A 21,308-nucleotide genomic window follows, 5' to 3' on the forward strand; every position below is an offset into this window, starting at 1 on the left:
TTTTATCATTATAGACTAAAGTATTTATTTATACATTATTGCAAATAAACCGCCGTTTATAGACTCTTGTCAATCCAAAGTTAAATTTAGTTTTGTGACCGTCACATTACCTTCTATCACAAGGATATATTACTTCCCAATACTGATTGAATAGCGTACCGTCGTATCTGTATGCTTATGTGGTTGTCATTAAACCGTTTTTGCGTATATATTTCACTTTCATTTGTTGGTTACCTGTATTCAGCCATGTGTATATTTAGTCTCACGTTTTCACCTACACTGAGCATGCGTGGAAATAATACAGTGTCATTGTAATGGAAAAATGATTGAGTGTAGTTAAGATTATGAAGCAGTGTATGTATTCAATGACATTATAATGGTTTACAGATCACACAATTGCTTCTTATATCAAACTCTCTCACTTACTGACAGGAAATTATATTAACTTATATCTATAATTTTTTTATGGTATGGGGATGAATTTATTGTAAATCATTCAGTTAACCTCCATTCATGACAGACTTTGATAGTTTTTGTATCAGTACATGAAGTAGGTCACTTCATATAGTATTAGTTTATGAGATGCTCTGATTTTTCTTCAAAAGTGATTCAAGTAAAGTACTCTCAGATGATGAAATATTAATTTTTAAACAAATTACGGAGAAGACCTGTACATATAAGTCATATTGATTATTGATATCATAATTATGATTGATTGATTGATTTAATTTGTGTCCACCCTTTAATTATTTCATATTCACCTATTTCGTATCAAATTTTATTTTTCTAAATTATAGAGAATATTAATATTTTATTGTAGATAGTCAGTTCACAGGCACGAGTATCGGACCTGGGATGAAAATATATGGCCAGATTGATAATTAAACCTGTGTTCATCTTAAAAGTGTCAAAAACCAAAAAAAAAATTGTAAAAAATGACCCCCTTTAAAATATACTATAAGTTAACTTATAGTATATTTTAAAGGGGGTCATTTTTTACAATTTTTTTTTTTGGTTTTTGACACTTTTAAGATGAACACAGGTTTAATTATCAATCTGGCCATATATTTTCATCCCAGGTCCGATACTCGTGCCTGTGAGTCAGTTATCTTAAATAAAAATGCTATTTACCCAATATCATGAAAAAAACTGTCCTTGACATTTTACTTAGATCAATATTCTGCTATATTAAATCAAAGAATCATGTTTAGGATAGTTGATGATATCACACAATCCTCTCCTCTCAAACGGCTGGTCAGAATTAGGTACTGTAGCATGTCATCAACAGCTAAATACATAGCTAAAAATAGATCAGTCTGTAAACAATTTATCATAATGATGATCCAATATATTTATCATCTTTTAACGCCTTTTCTTGAAGCTTTAGCTATAAAATATGTGGAAACCTTTTTTTCATGAACTTATAGATGGATCCTTATAAATAACCTTTGATGATTAGATAAAACTGTGATGATCATTCTCACCACACTTTCAGTGATCGCTGTACAAGTCCTTTTTGTGAACTTTTATTTTGTACTTTGATGGTTCTCTGTAAAGTTTTACACCAAAGTGGAAAATAAAGACAATAATGTTTTTTTTTTCATTAACATCTTTTCATGAATGAATGTAAGATTTCATTTAGTAATTGATGATGGACAGCTTGTTTTTGGTTGGCTTTCTAGAAATAAAGAGGAAATGATGTCTGGTTAAATAAATAGCTTTGTTTTATTGACATTAATCAAAATAATGCCTCACATGTTGATAAATCCTGGAATATGTGTTATATCCACTTGTATAATGATAGATGGTATTGTTTCTTGATGAATGTCTTACTTAGTATTTTCAATATTTCCTTTATACAGTTTGTTGTTTACCATATGACATAAGCTGGTGGAAGTTAATTGCAAAGACAACATAACAGCTTTTAAACTGTTGTAATTTATTTTGACCAGATTTTACAAGATATTTGTTTATTTGTACTTAGTTCACTGGGACTTTTTGACTAAATACTGACAGTTGGACATTGTATTGTTAATGTATTATTATTATAAAGAGCAATATTAGCAAAGAAGAATTATGATTATCATATTTTACTCTATTAATCGATTACATTAATATATTTTCAGATAAAGCAAGCTCAGATAAAGAGACCGTGGATGGGTGTAGATTGGAGAACAGTTCGTGAACTTTACCATACAGTCTGACATCTATACGACAATTCGAGCTGGTTCGGTCTGCCTGGATGTTGGACATGATGTATCAATAAAAAAAGGTAAATGAAGATCTTTGATTAAATTCAGTCATACAAGTCACTGTTCTGAGCGTGCAAAAATGCAGGTCTTCCCCTGAGATAAGTTTCACAAAGCTTCATTTTTATGATTTAATAATTTAAACATTGAACTGCAGAAAACTAGAAAATGACCATTTTGTTTATAAAACAGAACAAATACATTACTAAGAATAATGAAAAAGTAAATATGAGATTACAAATGATGTCTTGTTCATTGTTTTATGACATACCTCTAGTATATTATAAGAATCTGACACCCGCTGCTGATACAGAACAGAATATCTAGCTCAAGGGTAACTGTTTACAGCGGTAAACGAGGCTCTGTTGAGTTTCCGCTAAACAGTTACCCAAGAGCTTGATTGTCCTATCTGTGATGACAGCCAGTGTTTGATTTTTTTTCTTGCATGTTGAATATTAATCATATTTATGGAGAAATTAGGAAATCTGATATTTGCATTTAGTACTATTTTCTTCTAGTAGTGTATGAATTAACAACTTCTCAAAAACTATAAAATTCTTAGAACACAATTCATTCATAAAAGACACAAGGAATGACCTCATTTAAAACATGTGACTTGGGTTATACAGGGGGTGTAAGATAGGTTTTTCTAGCACCGTAGATAATTGTGTCTGATATGCAAGAAAAACAATTCTGTTGTATAGGATGTTTGTGGTAGGTAAAATATTTAACTATTGTGCTAAATAAACCAATGTCACAATGGTGATTGCCCTCTGTCTATCATATATAGAGATTGACTCCAGGAATTATTGTTTAGCCAACTTCTAGCCTTTTTTGCTGCTTTGTAAAATAGGATTGAAATTAATTTTTCAAGAACATCTCAGTAACTGGAATAAATAGATTTACATTCTTTTGAAAGGTCGTGTTTCGAGCTAATTAAAAATGACATTTTGAATCATCAGATTTTTTTTCACAGATATTATTGTTTTATATAATGTTTTTCATTTATAGGTGAAATTGGAGCTTTGATGAGAAAAAGTATATAATAGAAAGGATCACTGTATATAAGTAATGGTAAGCATTATAATGTATTAAACCTCAGCTGTAGAGAATAACGAAGTCAAAGCTAGAAATTGATTGTTAGGTGTCACTACTTTCCATGGTTACAATGAGTTTATTTTACAGCCCTGATATTTTGATAGGAGTTTGTTAACTTAATCAAGTTCAGTTAGATTAAAGTATTGTTTCTCATAGCACATTTGTTAACACAATAATGTGCATGTGCAACTTAGGTAAAAGTAGATTTTTCTGCTTCTTTTGGAATAGCTTTTATGTATTAACCAATTTCATAGTGCTTTTTTTTTTGTAGAATCTTTACATGAAATTTATTTTTTGGTAAAGTTTTATGTAGATGGTGTGAAAGTCACTAAGAAAAATAGTTTATGTTATTATTTTCTTCATAAATTTGTAAATTGTTCAGAATGCAGCATTAGGAAGCAAGCGTCTCCATCACCAATATTCTTTTTTTTTTGAACAAGTAGGTTACTGTAGGCTGACCGAATAAATTTTGAGTTAAAGGATTAGAGATAGACACTGATGATGTGTCAGTGACCGTTTGACCGTATTAGTGATGTAGACAGAGTTGGTACTAGCCGGCATTTACCCCTGGAGGCCATTTGTCATGTAAGGACAAACATTTGATCATATTTGTACGATGTAGGTAAATTGAAAATTTTTATTGTGTTTTTAATCGTGAATACAACATTTATAGAATTAAGTCAAGCATTCAGATATAGAAAATTGTTTAATCATTACTATAGCTATTTGTGACCAAAAGTAACATGTTATACTATAGTGTTTAAGTTGACTATATTTGCATATGACAACAAGTACCTTATGCAAGTCTTAACTTTTTAATTTCTTTAATTTTCTTGTATTTCAAAATTGCTAGTGCCCTGTTGTGTTATATAACTCGTTCCTTGTTGAGTGATATAACTTGTGCCCTGTTGTGTGATATAACTCGTGCCCTGTTGAGTGATCTAACTCGTGCCCTGTTGAGTGATATAACTCCCCTGTTGACTGATACAACTTGTGCCCTGTTGAATGATACAACCTGTGCCTTGTTGACTGATACAACTTGTGCCCTGTTGACTGATACAACTTGTGCCCTGTTGAGTGATATAACTTGTGCCCTGTTGACTGATACAACTTGTGACCTGTTGACCTGTTGAGTGATATAACTTGTGCCCTGTTGACTGATACAACTTGTGCCCTGTTGATTGATACAACTTGTGCCCTGTTGACTGATACAACTTGTGCCCTGTTGAGTGATATAACTCCCCTGTTGACTGATACAACTTGTGCCCTGTTGAATGATACAACTTGTGCCTTGTTGACTGATACAACTTGTGCCCTGTTGAGTGATACAACTTGTGCCCTGTTGACTGATACAACTTGTGCCCTGTTGATTGATACAACTTGTGCCCTGTTGACTGATACAACTTGTGCCCTGTTGACTGATACAACTTGTGCCCTGTTGAGTGATACAACTTGTGCCCTGTTGACTGATACAACTTGTGCCCTGTTGACTGATACAACTTGTGCCCTGTTGAGTGATACAACTTGTGCCCTGTTGACTGATACAACTTGTGCCCTGTTGACTGATACAACTTGTGCCCTGTTGACTGATACAACTTGTGCCCTGTTGAGTGATACAACTTGTGCCCTGTTGACTGATATAACTTGTGACCTGTTGACTGATACAACTTGTGCCCTGTTGAGTGATACAACTTGTGCCCTGTTGACTGATACAACTTGTGACCTGTTGACTGATACAACTTGTGCCCTGTTGAGTGATACAACTTGTGCCCTGTTGAGTGATACAACTTGTGCCCTGTTGACTGATACAACTTGTGACCTGTTGAGTGATATAACTTGTGCCCTGTTGAGAGATACAACTTGTGCCCAGTTGAGTGATATAACTTGTGCCCTGTTGACTGATACAACTTGTGCCCTGTTGACTGATACAACTTGTGCCCTGTTGAGTGATACAACTTGTGCCCTGTTGAGAGATACAACTTGTGCCCTGTTGAGAGATATAACTTGTGCCCTGTTGACTGATACAACTTGTGCCCTGTTGAGTGATATAACTTGTGCCCAGTTGAGTGATATAACTTGTGCCTTGTTGAGTGATATAAATAATGCCCTGTTGGTTACATAAGAAAAATACTATTCAAAACTGCAACATTTTGCTTTTAGTTTCAAGATATTTTTAAATTTTATTAATGTGAAAAAGACAATAAGTTTGATTTAATTGGGCTTTGCAAATTGTAAAGACCATTTATAGCTTTGTTTAGAATCAATATTTTATTCTTTGCTCTTTCATCAAAGTACTTTTAAATAAATATTTAATAAATCACCTGTTTACCTTATCAGAAGCGTGTATTCATTTTTCAAAGTAAAGACCTACTGCATAATGCAGCTACTTCATTTCGTAGCGACACAGAAATGCACAATCATACAATGTGGCCTTCACCTTGGTGAAATTCACGTTCGCATAAAATTGACAGGACAAATTGTAAACTGAAATCGGAAGCACTAGTGCAAAACATAACAATTAGGAGAGTGTAAAATATGTTAAGTCATTCACTTTACAGATACTGTAAATTTTTTGACACACAGATACCACCAAGTTTCAGCTAATGGTCATTTTGTGTGTGTACTTTAAAGTTTAGATAAAATTTCCTAATATTAAGATGATTGAAGATATCTCTTTTGTCTTTATAAGCTAAAGATGAATTATAAAGTAACATAAGTATTTTACAAAACATATCTGATAGTTTAAATGTGGCAGGATGTATCCACCTATGTCAGTTAATGGTATTTAATCTAACTTTAATCCAGTGTTTACCATTTCGTCAGGTTTAAAACCAAATATTGACTTTGCCAAGAAAAGCTGGAATTATTACATTAGAATGAATTAGCATTAAATTTAATCATACGTAAGCTTGCAGTTTTATAAGTTTTATGAGAGAAAAGTTGAAAGCTTTGAAGGACAAATATGTTTCTGAAATAATACTTTTCTCCATAATAATCTGGGCTTTTCATATTCTTTTATTGTCAACTTTAAAGTTTAAAGTTGCATGACTGTCAACATTAACATGATCAAATTCTTGTTTTCTATCTGAATTAAAATGACTGCATCAAGCTACATGTTTTCATATCTTATTCATAGGGGACTTCTGTAAGCTTATTTGCAAAGGTTGTAAATAACTTGCCCCTCATGGTTGTAGGTTTGAATCTACCACAGGAAGCTATACAATTAACATATAGTTGGTTACTTAATTATTCTACACCCCCCACCCCTGATAACTGTGTGTGCATGAAATAATGTGTTGCTGTATTATATATATATATATATATATATATATGGGCCTTCTCCTTGTGTAAAGCTAAATATTTCTCACAAGATCTAGTTATTGCAGGTGTGTATTCCTTTAACCACTAAACTTGTAAATCATTGAAGGAAAAAACAAAACAAGTAAAACCTGTTAAGCTAAAATAATAATATTGTTTATTAAAGATAAAGTTTGTCAATAATAAAGTAAATTCACAAGTTAATAATTATGTATATCAGTTAGTATGTGCAATTTTAAAGTGTATAAAGCTACATATCTGCTGTATGTAGTTAACAAAATTATTGTTTCAGTTTTACAAAATAATAATTTAAAAATATCAGTATGAAAATATATTTGTACACTTCCTTATTAGTGATTGGTATATGCAAGAAAACATTGCAAAACTACTTAGGATAGGATATCAGTATAATAACAGTGTCTATTCTAGGAGGGGGGATGGGGGGATTCACTCATATTTTTGAGAATTGCCCCCTATTTTTTCAGAGGCAGGGGGAAAAGTTTACAAAAAGATCATCAAATGTAATAAATTCTCACTTTTCGATAAAAATCCCCCCTGTTTTTCGAATCCTAGAATAGACACTGATTTTATATATTTCACATACATATTATACATGTATGTAAATAAAAAGAATCTGATACATTCTATGTTACAACTGTTTCAAAAATTGACCATAAGATAATGGAAACAACATCATTTTCCTGTTAATAAATTTTATTAAAGCATTTTTGTAGATATTAGCTTACTACATTTTGAATGACATAAGCTTCTATTTTAATTAAAGTTTCTAGTGTGCAACAAACAGAACTGTTTTAATAATGAATGGTTTACTGACTGAGACTATAATTTGATAAATCATTGTGAGAAGGAAATGATAAAGATCTAAGAAATCATAATGTCAAATTTTAAAAGAGATTGATTTTAAGAAATAAACGTGAGGCTAGACTGTGAAAGTATGTAAAAAATGTAATAAGGGATAGACCTTGAAATAACTAAAGCTAAGTGAAATGTTGAGATAAAGTTACATGAAGGTATGAGCAACTTGATAAGACTGATTAAGATATGCAAGCTATGTAAATTTTGTTTAAAATATATATTCCAAGAAAAAAAAGTTCATTTAGGTAATCAATCTAAAATATGGTAGAATATTTGGGAATAATCAATATACAAGAAAAAATATGACATATTTGCAGTAAGGATCTGAATACCCATCCCTTGGCAAGTCTCGTAACTGCCAAATGGGCGAGTACCTTTGGGTCAGATATTCCCGTCCCAACTGCAACACATAGCAGATATTATCTATCTGTGAGTTATAAACATTATACAATGCTGATGTTTTAGAAGCAGGTTTTATTCATTTCCACACATACTGTTACATTTATTTTATTCATATATTGTGCCCTTGACTTTGTCAGTTGTCCCACTAATGTAATTTGCCTGTTAGTGGAGTGATAGTCTTTGAACCTGGGAGTCTCAAGTTTGAGTCCTGTGTAATGCAGGTGTTTCTAATAATTAGGTTGTCCAGCATCTGTATGTCCTCTATTACTATTTCAAATATTCTTTTTGCTACTTAGCCTTATTTGTACACTTACTGTAAAACACTTAAATATAAAACATATTTAATAAACCGATTGTTTATTCATGAAAGGTTTTCTGTTGTATGTACATTTCTTAAAATCTTGATAAATTTTCACAAGTTTTGTTTAAACATATTTATTCAACAAAACATTTAAAATGTGAAGAATATTTACAAAGTACATGTTGGGATTAGACAGAAAACTATAAAGCTTATGAGTGTCCTTAAACAAGTTTGAATGTTTGCAGCTTTAAGATATAAGAGAATGTGAATATATCTTCAAATACAATGTATTGTTTAAGAGCACTTTGTACCAATATAGAGCTATGTATTACTAGTCATTTATATGGGATTCTGTTCCATATCTGAGAGAAATGAGACAAGTAACAAAAATGAGATACTTTTGACATTTTTAAGGACTTTACTGTATTTGAAATGGTTGCTAAGCAGCAACTTTGTATACAAGACATATATTCTTTTCTCAGGTGAAATGAAGAGATTTTTTTGTCAGGTTTATTGTGATACTATAGTTTCACTAATCGCAACAATAAACATCAGCTTTGAAAGAACTGGGTAGATTTTCAGTGCTTCTTATAGATGGATCTTTATTTAGTAGATTCAAATAAACTACATTATATCAGCAGTTTGAGTTGAAAATACAAATACCTGTTGATGACATCTTCATATGAATCAAGAGAATAGTGCACATTGTCTCTCAAATATTCTCATTGGTTATTGTCAAACAAGTTTAGTTACCCTAGTAACCCCTTTGGACCAATGGAAATAGCTGTGCTGCCAAAGCTTTACATACTTACTGTATAATTATGTAAGTTGATATAAACAGTAAATTGTTGTTAACTAAAATATGTGATGGTGAATGTTAACTCTTTTAGAGGCATCACTTATTGACCAAAATCTTACTGTATTTAGTATTTTTAGTCCCCTTGCATACACATTTTCCCTTTTTATGCTGTTAACAGTTGCTTAATTAAAGTTGAAGAACTTTAATTATTATTCTTATCCGCATACTAGTAGGGCAATGCTTAATTTTGGGGTTTCAATGGCAGTTGTTGTGTGTTTAATGTCAATGTTAGTGAAGTTAGGAATGCAGTATTTTGATTGCATTTTTTTTTTCGATTTTTTTTTTATAATAGCTATATTTAAACTTGTCTATAAACACATTAAATCTATAGTGCATTATCTAAGAACCTTTCATGTCTTTTGAAATCTTTCTTTGATATTGACCATTTCATCTTTTCTTTAAAAACTTGTAATTGCATTCTATTTTAAAAGCAATTTGCAAAATAATGCATTATAAAAAATCCTGTAATAATAATTGCTGTGTCATCCTGGTTCTGTGTGCTTTACATCAGCACTCTTTGAGAACGACAAAAATGCTGAATAATTTATATAAGATATTTACGTCAGTGAATAGATCTCTCTGATGTTATACAGATTAACATTACTGCCACATCATTCTTGACAGTATTATTATGGAAACCTACACCTTATAGGACCCACCTACCCGCAAAACAAACTCCACAGGATCCTGGTCTAACAATCACTTGATATGATTCAAGTTTGATAGAAGTCAAAAGCTAGTAATTCTTTGGCTGTATCAAGTTTAGTAACAGATCTGTCTATAGTTACTTTTTAGGGAGACAATTATTTGATTTATTGTAGTTTTACTGCTGGAACATCACAATTTAAGTCTTTAGTGACTGTATATTTTTCCATTTTAGTGAAAATTGATGATTAAACCTGTTATTATTACATGTTGCTTTACACAAGACTTTGATGTTTTGTAAGAATTTTTTTAACTTGAGCTATAAATTGTTTTTTTTTAAATGTATATAAAAGTTTTTAAATGCATATAAAAGCAAGTCACTTGTCTGAATAGCATTGCCTGAGTTTGATAATTTTAGTTGTGTAATATAGTGATTGTGACACCATTATCATGCTGATTTTTCAAACTCAGAAAGGCTGTTGAACTCTGGAATATTTAAGGTTAATCTGGTTGGTCCTTGAATGTCCAGCTATTTTAACTTAACAGAATTTTTCTTGCATTGCTTTTGTTACTAAACAAACATTGCTAACTTTTCAGAATTGTTCTTGCATTGCTCTTGTAACAAAACAAAACATAGCTAACTTTACAACATTGTTCTTACATAACAAAACATTGCTAACTTTACAACATTGTTCTTACATTGCTCTTGTAACAAACAAAACATTGCTAACTTTACAACATTGTTCTTGCAATGCTCTTGTTAAAAAAACAAAACATTGCTAACTTTACAACATTGTTCTTGCATTGCTCTTGTTACAAAACAAAACATTGCTAACTTTACAACATTGTTCTTGCATTGCTCTTGTTACAAAACAAAACATTGCTAACTTTACAACATTGTTCTTGCATTGCTCTTGTTACAAAACAAAACATTGCTAACTTCTTGCATTGCTCTTGTTACAAAACAAAACATTGCTAACTTTATAACATTGTTCTTGCATTTCTTTTGTTACAAAACAAAACATTGCTAACTTTACAACATTGTTCTTGCATTGCTCTTGTAACAAAACAAAACATTGCTAACTTTACAACATTGTTCTTGCAATGCTCTTGTTACAAAACAAAACATTGCTAACTTTACAACATTGTTCTTGCATTGCTCTTGTTACAAAACAAAACATTGCTAACTTTATAACATTGTTCTTGCATTGATCTTGTTACAAAACAAAACATTACTAACTTTACAACATTGTTACTGCATTACTCTTGTTACAAATCAAAACATTGCTAACTTTACAACATTGTTCTTGCATTGCTCTTGTTACAGAACAAAACATTGCTAACTTTACAACATTGTTCTTGCATTGCTCTTGTTACAAAACAAAACATTGCTAACTTTATAACATTGTTATTGCATTCCTCTTGTTACAAAACAAAACATTGCTAACTTAACAGAATTGGTCTTGCATTGCTCTTGTTACAAAACAAAGCATTGCTAACTTTACATTGTTCTTGCATTGCTCTTGTAACAAAACAAAACATTGCAAACTTTACATTGTTCTTATATTGTTCTTGTTACAAAACAAACATTGCAAACTTTACAACATTGTTTTTGCATTGCTCTTGTTTCAAAACAAAACATTGCTAACTTTATAACATTGTTCTTGCGTTGCTCTTGTTACAAAACAATACATTGCTAACTTTACAACATTGTTCTTGCAATGCTCCTGTTACATAACAAAACATTGCTTACTTTACAACATTGTTCTTGCATTGCTCTTGTTACAAAACAAAACATTGCTAACTTAACAGAATTGTTCTTGCATTGCTCTTGTAACAAAACAAAACATTGCTAACTTTATAACATTGTTCTTGCATTGCTCTTGTTACAAAACAAAACATTGCAGGAATAATAAGAGATATACTGGCAGAACATTTTTCTCACTGTGTATCTGACAATACATGTAGATCAGATGTCAAGGAACATAATAACCTTTATGAAATCCTCACCATACTTATATATTTCAACAACTGTAAAAGCCACTCTTCATGTTTTTTTCTTTCTTTCAAGATTCTACAGGCAACCTATATCTAAAGTCTGCATTCAATTGTTGCTGACCCCAGCTTTAAGCAACACATTTTGGATTATGCAAAAATAATACCATTTATACCACCTCAATAATCATTTATTCAAGTTCTAGAGTACAGAACAATAAGACAATATTGTCTCTTTGTGATGATTTAGATTTATTATATGTACTTTAATAAACAAAAACAAAAAACAGATAAATATAAATAAAATCATTGCTCAGCGGTATGCAAGCTTTTAAGGTAGTCACTGACTTACTTTGTTAAAATTAAGTGATAACGATTAAAAAAAAAAAGAATAAAAAATGAACAAAAATACAATGTATATGCAATGAAAGAGATGCGTTAAAATATTTACAAGGAAACAAATGGTGCATTTTTTTGTTTGATAGATATTTCAGGTGGTATAAGGTTCTCATTATTATTCAGTATATCAGGAAGTTAGGTCTATTCTTTCAGAACAATGGTTTCATATACCTACTAAATTATAGTTTTTTGCATCTCTTATATAGAATATCATTATTCTTGTTACAAACTTATGTTGGAATTAAATCAGGCAAAAACCATTACGCAACAATTTGTTAACCAGAAGAACCACATTTTGTGTAGCTGCTAGAGTTGAAAACATGTTGTCTTAATTAGGTTTGGTTTATAAATTATGTTCTACATCTGAGTCAGTCTGTAACCAATTAACTGTTATAAAACCAGTTTGAAAATTACCCTTAATTTAAGATGGTCAGGAAACTTTCAGTTAGCTAACTTGAATTTTTTAGGATGATACTTGTTGCACTGGAGCATCTGTGACCATGCGGTTACATTGAAACACTTGCTCCTTATTGCCATGAGTTTAAATCTTGCCAGTGACTTTGAATTCACTTTTATATGAGAACGCTTTTACATTAAGTTAAGTTTTTTCTTGCTATACAAAAATGCCATTTTCTCTCTACAGCATCAGAAAATAGGCCCAAAAAATTTCTTTGTTCAAGCAGTATTAATAATTTGAATAAATGAATACTTGTCAGGGTCATTAAACATTTCTAAGTGATATTTTTCTATTTTCAGGTTGAACAATTTTTGGATATTGAAACACAGTTGACCTCAGCTTATTCTGTCATTGGTTTGTGTGATGGTTGTGATAAATAAGTGAAAAGTAACATACAGTCAACATCTCTGATTTCTTTATATCCGTCAACAGTCAATATCGAGATTTTGATCATAGTGGCTGACCAGTGTATTGCGGCCTCAAGCAATATTCTGTTATTGAGATGTATGGTAGGTCTACCTATAATAATTGTATATTTTGTTGTGACTTTTGACCAGTAATTGTTGTGTTTTAGTGTGGATTTGATGAATATATGTTGTGGCATTCATTAGACTATACAGGTTGGTAGGATTTTACAGATACTGTGATATTACTGGATAACACTGGGCATAACATTTACTTTATGATCTTATTTAGAGACAGGTAAATTGCTGTTGAATTTTCTAGATTTGTTTTTTCTATAATCTATTGGTTTAGCCAATGGCTAGCTCAGAATTGAATATTTTTAGGAAATGAATGGCAATGTTAAAATAGACAAATGTGATTGTCACCAGTATAGTATCTCTATACTGCTCGTTCTTTGAATACCTGATAGAAAACAATGGATGGATGGAAGAAAAATATTTGTAAGTGAAGACATCATAAATCTCTATACTATAGATTAAGTTGACATCAGACCTGGCAAAAATGTTGCTTTTATATAAATTGTCACTAAGTAATAAGAAATGAAGGTAACAAATATTTTAATACATATAAAGAAAGGTTTTTCTTTAGTAAAACCCACACAGCAACTTCATATATATTTTTAGTATTTGCATTAGTTTTGACAAGTATATTTTATAGATATTATATTGTTGTAATACTACAGCATGGGAGCAATGAATTTCTTTCTGTGGTAAGCTGATACTGTACTGTAATGAAAAAGTTATTTAAGGTAAACAGGTGGGCAGATAAACTTTATGATCTTTGGTACTGATGAAAATATTACAGAGAATATCTCTTGTGAAGATGCCTTAAAAATCTGAATTATTATGTCAGTAAGTTTGTATCACCTTTATTAAGTTGCACTATGTAATATTACATTCTTTAAGGACAGTGTAAAGTATGTATCTGTTTGAAGTATTTCATTCATTATGCCGTCACCTTACATCACTTGTTAATCTCCACTTAATCTATATACAGACATATAATAACCCTTGATCTCCTGATTTTGTGTAATAGATTTGTCCTGTATAGACCATTTGATGATTTAAGTCATTTCAATATCAAAATATAAATATTGACCCACCAACAGTGTAGAGAGCTGGTTCAGACTCCACACTGTCCTCATGTGGAGGCTGGCCTGGCTCCACACTGCCCTCATGTGGAGACTGGCCTGGATCCACACTGCCCTCTGGCGAGGCTGGTCTGGCTCCACACTGTCCTTATGTGGAGCCTGGCCTGGCTCCACACTGCAGTCATGTGGTGGCTGGCCTGGCTCCACACTGCCCTCATGTGGAGGCTGGCCTGGCTCCACACTTCACAGATGTGGAGGCTGGCCTGGCTCTACACTGCCCTCATGTGGAGGCTGGTCTGGCTGCACTCTGCCCTCATTTGGATGCTGGCCTGGCTCCACAGTGCACTCATGTGGAGGCTGGCCTGACTCCACACTGGTGGCACACGATGCAATGGGTTAAGGGTTAAGAGATTTTCTGTCAATCTACCCATACCACCAAGGTGGTGATGGCTTAGGGGTTATCATATTCGCTATTCAACATTCAGAGTTTAGATCTCTATGCCACCAGTGCTGACCAAGGTGGTGATGGCTTAGGGGTTATCATATTCGCTATTCAACATTCAGAGTTTAGATCTCTATGCCACCAGTGCTGACCAAGGTGGTGATGGCTTAGGGGTTATCATATTCGCTATTCAACATTCAGAGTTTAGATCTCTGTACCACCAGCGCAGACCAAGGTGGTGATGGCTTAGGGGTTATCATATTCGCTATTCAACATTCAGCGTTTAGAAGTGCAGACCAAGGTGGTGATGGCTAAGGGGCTATCATATTCACTATACAATGTATAAGATCTCTTTATAATGAAATAACACCATGTTATGTAAAATCATACATTCCATTCATAGGCTAGTCCTTATTGTTGTTTGTTATTAATTGCAAAAAAATGTGTTTAGTCGTATTGTATTTAAAATATTTTACTGGTTGAATGTCAAAAACATTATTCTTCACAAGAATTTGTTTTTCTTTTAACTTTAAGCTTTAACTTTAAAACCAGCTTAAGACTTGATATTAATGCATGCAATTAAACAAACCATTTAAACCTTTATTCAAAACAAAATGCATTTTTTTTGTCATTTAAATGTGTTAATAGACTACATTTAATTTGCATTTTAACCTCTTTTAACTTTTTATATCACTTTAACACCACATTTGTGCAAATATACGTGAGATATAATATACCTGTGGTCAGGAGGTAGTTTATGCAAATATATACCTCCCATACATTTTGCTAAGTCATTCAGCAATGTCATATATTGACTAAAACTTTTATGAATGAATACTGTGTTTAAACCGTGACATAACTTATGACGGAGGTTAAAGTTTATGATGAATATATGTTATGTAGAGTAAACAATGTACTAATTAGATTATTAATGTCCTGATTTGTCGAATTGTTTTTATTCAATAAGTGTTTTATTCAATCATTCTGTGTTATTTTCAGTTGAGAGGACTTGCGACTGTGAATGTAGCTGTATGACGTACTTAACGTATAAGATGAAAAGAAAGGTAAAGTGTATAGGTGTATAGATTTTTGGTGATTTTGCTTATAATCATGTAAACGTGACACAGGCTGCAGTAGGTATTTTTTCTGTGTCATGTTGGGTTGTGAAGTCATTTAACAGTAAACAGAACTTTCTTAATATGGTGCCTGGATCAAAGATATATAGAGATGGGGTTATTTAAATTTAATGATACAGTATGGTAGGAACAGTAGAGCTTGTTCATTGATGTATGAAGGTAATGGGAGAGCTGTCTTGGTCCAACATTCATTGACAGTTTATTAGATATGATAACATTATAGTGGTAGTACATCAGAGTCATATCAGTGTTTATATCACTGCTAGTACTAACTTATACTGTTATATCATTATAATATATTCACTAGAGAGGCAAAAAACAGTGGATTTAAGGAACTGATAATCAAGAATTTTAAAGGTTTTTATTTTCTTATTTCGCTTAATTTAATATACATCATAATTTTATTTTGCTATGTTGTATATTATTGTAGCAATTATTATTATTGTATTGTGGTACAATTGATTTATTTGAATTATGTTTTACGTTAATTAAGTATTTATTTAACTGGACACTTGCAGAATGCCTTTGTACTGAAAACATGATTTTGGGTTGACAGAAAATTTGATCACTTTCGTTTGTTTTGTGTTATAATACTTGTAAAATATTACACTACAGAGAAGATTACAACTGTATAAATATTTGAATTCATTATTGTGCAAAGTGTACCATTTTTTTTTCCATAAAAATTCTACTCTTTTTAATTACTATCAGAATAATTAAATTTCTGTATTTTTTGACAAAGTGCTTTTGACTAGGTTAAATCAGTATCTTCAAGTTTCATACATGTATCTTATGGGTAATGTTCCTCAAATCAAATCATTGGCAGAAAGGGTTGATAATTATATATAGTTTTCTTAATAAGTAAATGATTGAATGAATAATTTGGCATCATAATTATGAACATCATTGCATAAAGCCTTTTTCTACAACCTGTTTAACCTTTTACCTCATATAAACGTGTTTTGAGGGCTTTTTGCACCCCCCCCCCCTCTTTTGAGACCTGAAACAGTGAAAAAATGACATATTTAGGCCCCAAAAACAAAAAATGACCCCTTTTTCTGGGGGGGGGGGGGGGGGATTGAAGTGGGGCTGTAGTCCCCCTCATCTACAAGAAAATTTTGGACATGTGACAGGCTAAAAGTGGCCTCAGGTCGATCTTAGGGTAACTAGTAACCGATGCTGAAAAGCCTATTACTCTATCTCAATTCATTGAGAAGTTGCAGCACTTTGAAATCCGTTTTGATGGAAAAAACAATGCAAAATAGTGATTTTTGGCAATTTTGAGACGTCCCCCCGTTGCCATGGTAACAGGAAATTTATGATTGAGCATGCTGTTACAGTGGCTATGGTCCAGTCAACATTTGTGCCAAGTTTCATCAGTATTGAAGCATTTTTCATAGTTTCATAGCAGTTTGAACTTGTAACAGGAGGCTTTTCAATGAAAATGGCCATTTTTCACAATATGCTCATGGGGTAAAAGGTTAACTTAATTGCCATTCGTGTTAGATCATTGTGAGTTTAAACATAATTTATTTCTGCTTCCATCTCATCAGCTTTGTTATATGAGGGATTTCATGTAATGTTGCAACATGAGTTCGGTCCTAAATTACTATGTTCAATTACCCTGGATTTAGAGGCCAACACCTTAACCACTAGGCACACCTCACTCTGCATGTTTTTAATAACACATATGTTTATAGACTTTTAACCCTTTTGGGGCAAATTTTTGTTATGACACCTTGTTTTCTAAGAATGATTTCCTTACTTTCTCAAAAAACCATCACAGATAATTAGCACAAACTTAAGGTAGGTGATTACCAGAAATGCAGGTAATATTGCCAAGTACTTTTGCAAAGATATGCCCCTTTTCTACTCTTTTTTTTTGTCATACTATCCGGCACGGAGAAAAGTGGAGTGTGCTGTCAAATAAATGTTCAATGTAAGAGACAACAATACAATTGTCAAACCCTAAATGCAGTACAAAAATTGTCATAGTTTAATCAGTGTACTTTTAATTAATTGGTATAGATTAATTATAATTATGTTGTTTATAATATTTTTCATTAATGATTTAAACCATCAGTCCAATAGACCTTAAAGTTATAATGTAAAAAATGTGTCTGGAAACTGTTTAATTTTCTAAATTTATAAAGCCAGTAAAGTCATGATAAAATTGTTAAGTCTTGAGTTAGTTGCCCTGTACCCTTTATGGTGAGCCAATTGAGCCAAGCTGTGCCCGTGATGATTACAAAAAGCTGTATCATTCCCCCTCACCTGTCTGTTTTATCAGCTATTACATTAATCATTGTTCAATTTTAATATCAATTCTGCTTGTGTCATAGCGAACGTGAAGCAAATGCGACCTTGACCTTCAACTTAACAAATCAATAATGAAAAGTAATTAGGGTTTAAATTTGTTTCAGTGGTAGTAGTGAATATGTTAAATCTCAATAGGGCGTAAATGCTTGCTCTACCAAGTACTTACCTTTATAAAATACCTACCTGTCATATCTTAAAATGTCCTTACACCAATGTTTTAAATTTAAATCCGAGGTAATGTTTACTTTCAACCGACGAACTCACGTTCACTGCACTATTGATGCGCAAGATATCCGCGTATTCATGCAGTTAGGTAAACATTACCGATAGATAATAAGGAATGTCTTTGCGTTTATCTCAATCTAGGTTATTGATAAATAACACTTCATAAGATTTGCATACCAATTCTTATTCAGAATGAATTTTCCTTGTATGGCTCATTTAAATAATTCTGAACAGTTTAAGGTGTTTGAAATCAGTTTAACATGCAAGCAGCCAATGTGTGCTAGCAGAAAGTGTTTGTTACATGTAACCCATTCATTCATTTTTTATTGCATTTAACGCTTGAGCTTGTATTTCATCAATGAAATAGTGGCGGAGGAATTACTAGGATGTTGTATTTAATATTTGACGTGTTAAAATGAAACAAGATTATGAAACAATACCAGCTTTGTTATAACTCGGTCATATAAAGTGTGAACTTTCTACACGGTAAGTGGATAACTTTTATTTGGTTAAAAAAAATTACTAATGTTAACTTTTTTTTTAAGAAGATCGTGTCCTCTCTGTTTGGGGATTGAGATAAGGTTGTTGGATATACATGTATATTGATACATGACAATACATGTAAATAAAAGACAAGTTCAGTTTTGACAGACAATATAATGCAAAGAATAAAAAAAAGTTTATCAATGGCTTACTGAAAAAAATGGTTGCTATTTTTTTTTAAGTTTTCCCAATGTAATTTTTGGCATGTTTCAATAGAGGTTGTGGATAGACTATGATGAAATAATGTGATATATCATTTTCACCTGGATTAGTAAGATTATTCATGTTTGATCTAAGCAACAGACATTATCCTTAAATGTCAATCTAAATTCAGACTAAAACATCATCAAGTATAAGTTTTGTAAGTATGATTGCCATGTAGTTTAAAAACATCAAACAGATTATTGTAGAAGTATTTAGTTAATAGCTGTTGTAAGTTTAAAGGTAGTGGTAGAAAGGACAGATGAATATGGTGGGCAGAATGCATTTAAACTGTTAGGTAATAAATCAATTAAAACTGGCGTTATTACATGATGGATGGGAGTTTATTAATGCACCTGGACATTTGAAAACACATATTACTTGTTTATAAACAGCTGTTTTTATGTAATTAATGATAAAAACAATGAAATAGTGTTTTTGTTAGAAGGTATAGAGTGCAGAAATGTAAGTTTGTTGTTTTTTTTTGTGTGGAAAAAAACCTATGAGGAGAAAAGTTTTGCTAGAATATCATTTGACTTAAAGTTATGATGGATGAATATTGTAACTGCAGAGAAATGTGATAATAAAACAGTAGTTTGTGAAATTCTTATGTTTTATTAAGAATTATTTTGTAAGAATTTTCAATTTAGAATATAAATGCATTCTTATATGTGTAAAGTTAATATCATTACAGGAAACTAGCAGAGACAGTTGTGTGCTTATAGACATTAAATAATGACCTTTCTGACACTACTAGGGTACATGTTTGGAGAAAAAAAAATTCAGCTGGCGGTAAAACTTTAAAGAATTAAAAAAATGAAAACATTAAAATATTAATACATGTGTAATAGATTGTATAAGATGGAATTTTCCAGACCATTTAGGTAATGGTTTTGATTTACTTGTACTTCAGTATTAATACTCTCTGATCATATACCTATCCTTTAGAAATGTTTCAGTTATATATTAACAGCTATTATTCTCTCTCACCCACATAAAAACAGTGATTTCATATTCCAGTATGAAGACAATAATTATTTACTGTATTATTGATCTATGGTTTACAGAGCTAGATTTATTTACCTGGCTTTGGAGTAGTCAATGACGTCGTTAGTATTGGACATTGAATGACTCTGCAGTTTTTTCTCTCGTTCATTATCGTCATAATCAAACTTATTTACAGATCACTTGGTGTTGTTATCACTTTGTTTGAGAATATTTTACCTGGTATAACTGCTAGCAATTATACTTTTATCAGTGAATCTAAATGATAGCAATGTTTATCAGATACAATACCGTTTTCAGATTGATAAAGTTCTTAAATAAAGACTGTTATTTTGATAGATTAAAATATTCAAATAGAAATTAAATTTTCAGGATTCTTACAAGACTTTGCTAATATTTTTGAACAAATGTTTTTTTTGTGTGTTAAAGTTATTACTATAAGTCCTTGATAAAATATTATTGAAACAGTTTTGATGTATACATTTTTTTGGCAAATGAGCCTATACATTTGAACGAAAAGTTGTAAAATTAGTTTGACATTTTTCCAACTTAGAAGACAACAATAGACACAATTCTGCATGCCTTGAAGACGTTAATTTGTAATTTTCCATATAACAATGTCACAATTAAGATATTTGCCAAGTTTTATTGTTACTAGTTACCTGTTGCTGAAAAAAACTAAAGATAGTTGATTTAATAATACATTCATCTCATTCATCTGCATATAAAAATGGTTAATATAAATTAGTAACACTGCATAAATATACATGTACTTGTGTTATCTAAATAACACTTACCTTTACATGGAACTGCTTCATTAATAGACTGATACTTACATATTTGTAGTATAACATGTATAACTACCTCCAATGGCTGGAGTTTCATATTGACTGGGCCAAGATCACTGAAACTTACAAACTTTCCATTTGGCCAAATTTTTAATCCATCTTAAAAACAAGGTGGCTGCTTGTATTTCTGTTATCTTCAAAGTCACAATATACAGAAAGGACACTTTAGAAGGATAACGGCTCAAGCATGACCTGGTTATGGACTGCAGGTGGCTATAATGTACCAGCACTTCTCTTGTGCTCCAATTTCCATGCTTAGTAATTGTTGTCTTTAAAATTGTATGCTGCAAGAGGAGTGGCCAAAATTTGCATAATTATAATGTTGCTTGAAAATGAAAAAGAAGTCTCCATGACTCTTTTGTATTTGATAAGCGCAATTTAAGAAATTAGCAAAAAGCAGTCAGTTTTTGTATTATTTAAAGACACTGATTACAT

General features: G+C 31.7%; 1 protein-coding gene across 4 annotated transcripts in view; it reads left to right on the forward strand.

The window, feature by feature from the left end:
- Window positions 1-2,126: 2,126 nt before the first annotated feature.
- Window positions 2,127-21,308, forward strand: part of LOC132738122 (kelch-like ECH-associated protein 1) — a 35,222-nt gene continuing 16,040 nt past the window's right edge. Inside the window, exons 1-4 of one of the 4 annotated variants that reach the window (XM_060725550.1) lie at window positions 2,127-2,272; window positions 3,261-3,323; window positions 12,899-13,108; window positions 15,596-15,660. The gene's annotated coding sequence lies outside the window, so the exon portion shown is untranslated. Of the gene's footprint in view, window positions 2,273-3,260; window positions 3,324-12,898; window positions 13,109-15,595; window positions 15,661-15,748; window positions 16,090-17,855; window positions 18,763-21,308 lie in introns of those variants that run through there. The other 3 variants (XM_060725552.1, XM_060725553.1, XM_060725554.1) reach the window with 3 other exon arrangements.

The sequence above is a fragment of the Ruditapes philippinarum genome, unplaced genomic scaffold, assembly GCF_026571515.1.
Source record: "Ruditapes philippinarum isolate M1 unplaced genomic scaffold, ASM2657151v2 ctg94_1_1_1_1, whole genome shotgun sequence".
Lineage (NCBI taxonomy): Eukaryota > Metazoa > Mollusca > Bivalvia > Venerida > Veneridae > Ruditapes > Ruditapes philippinarum.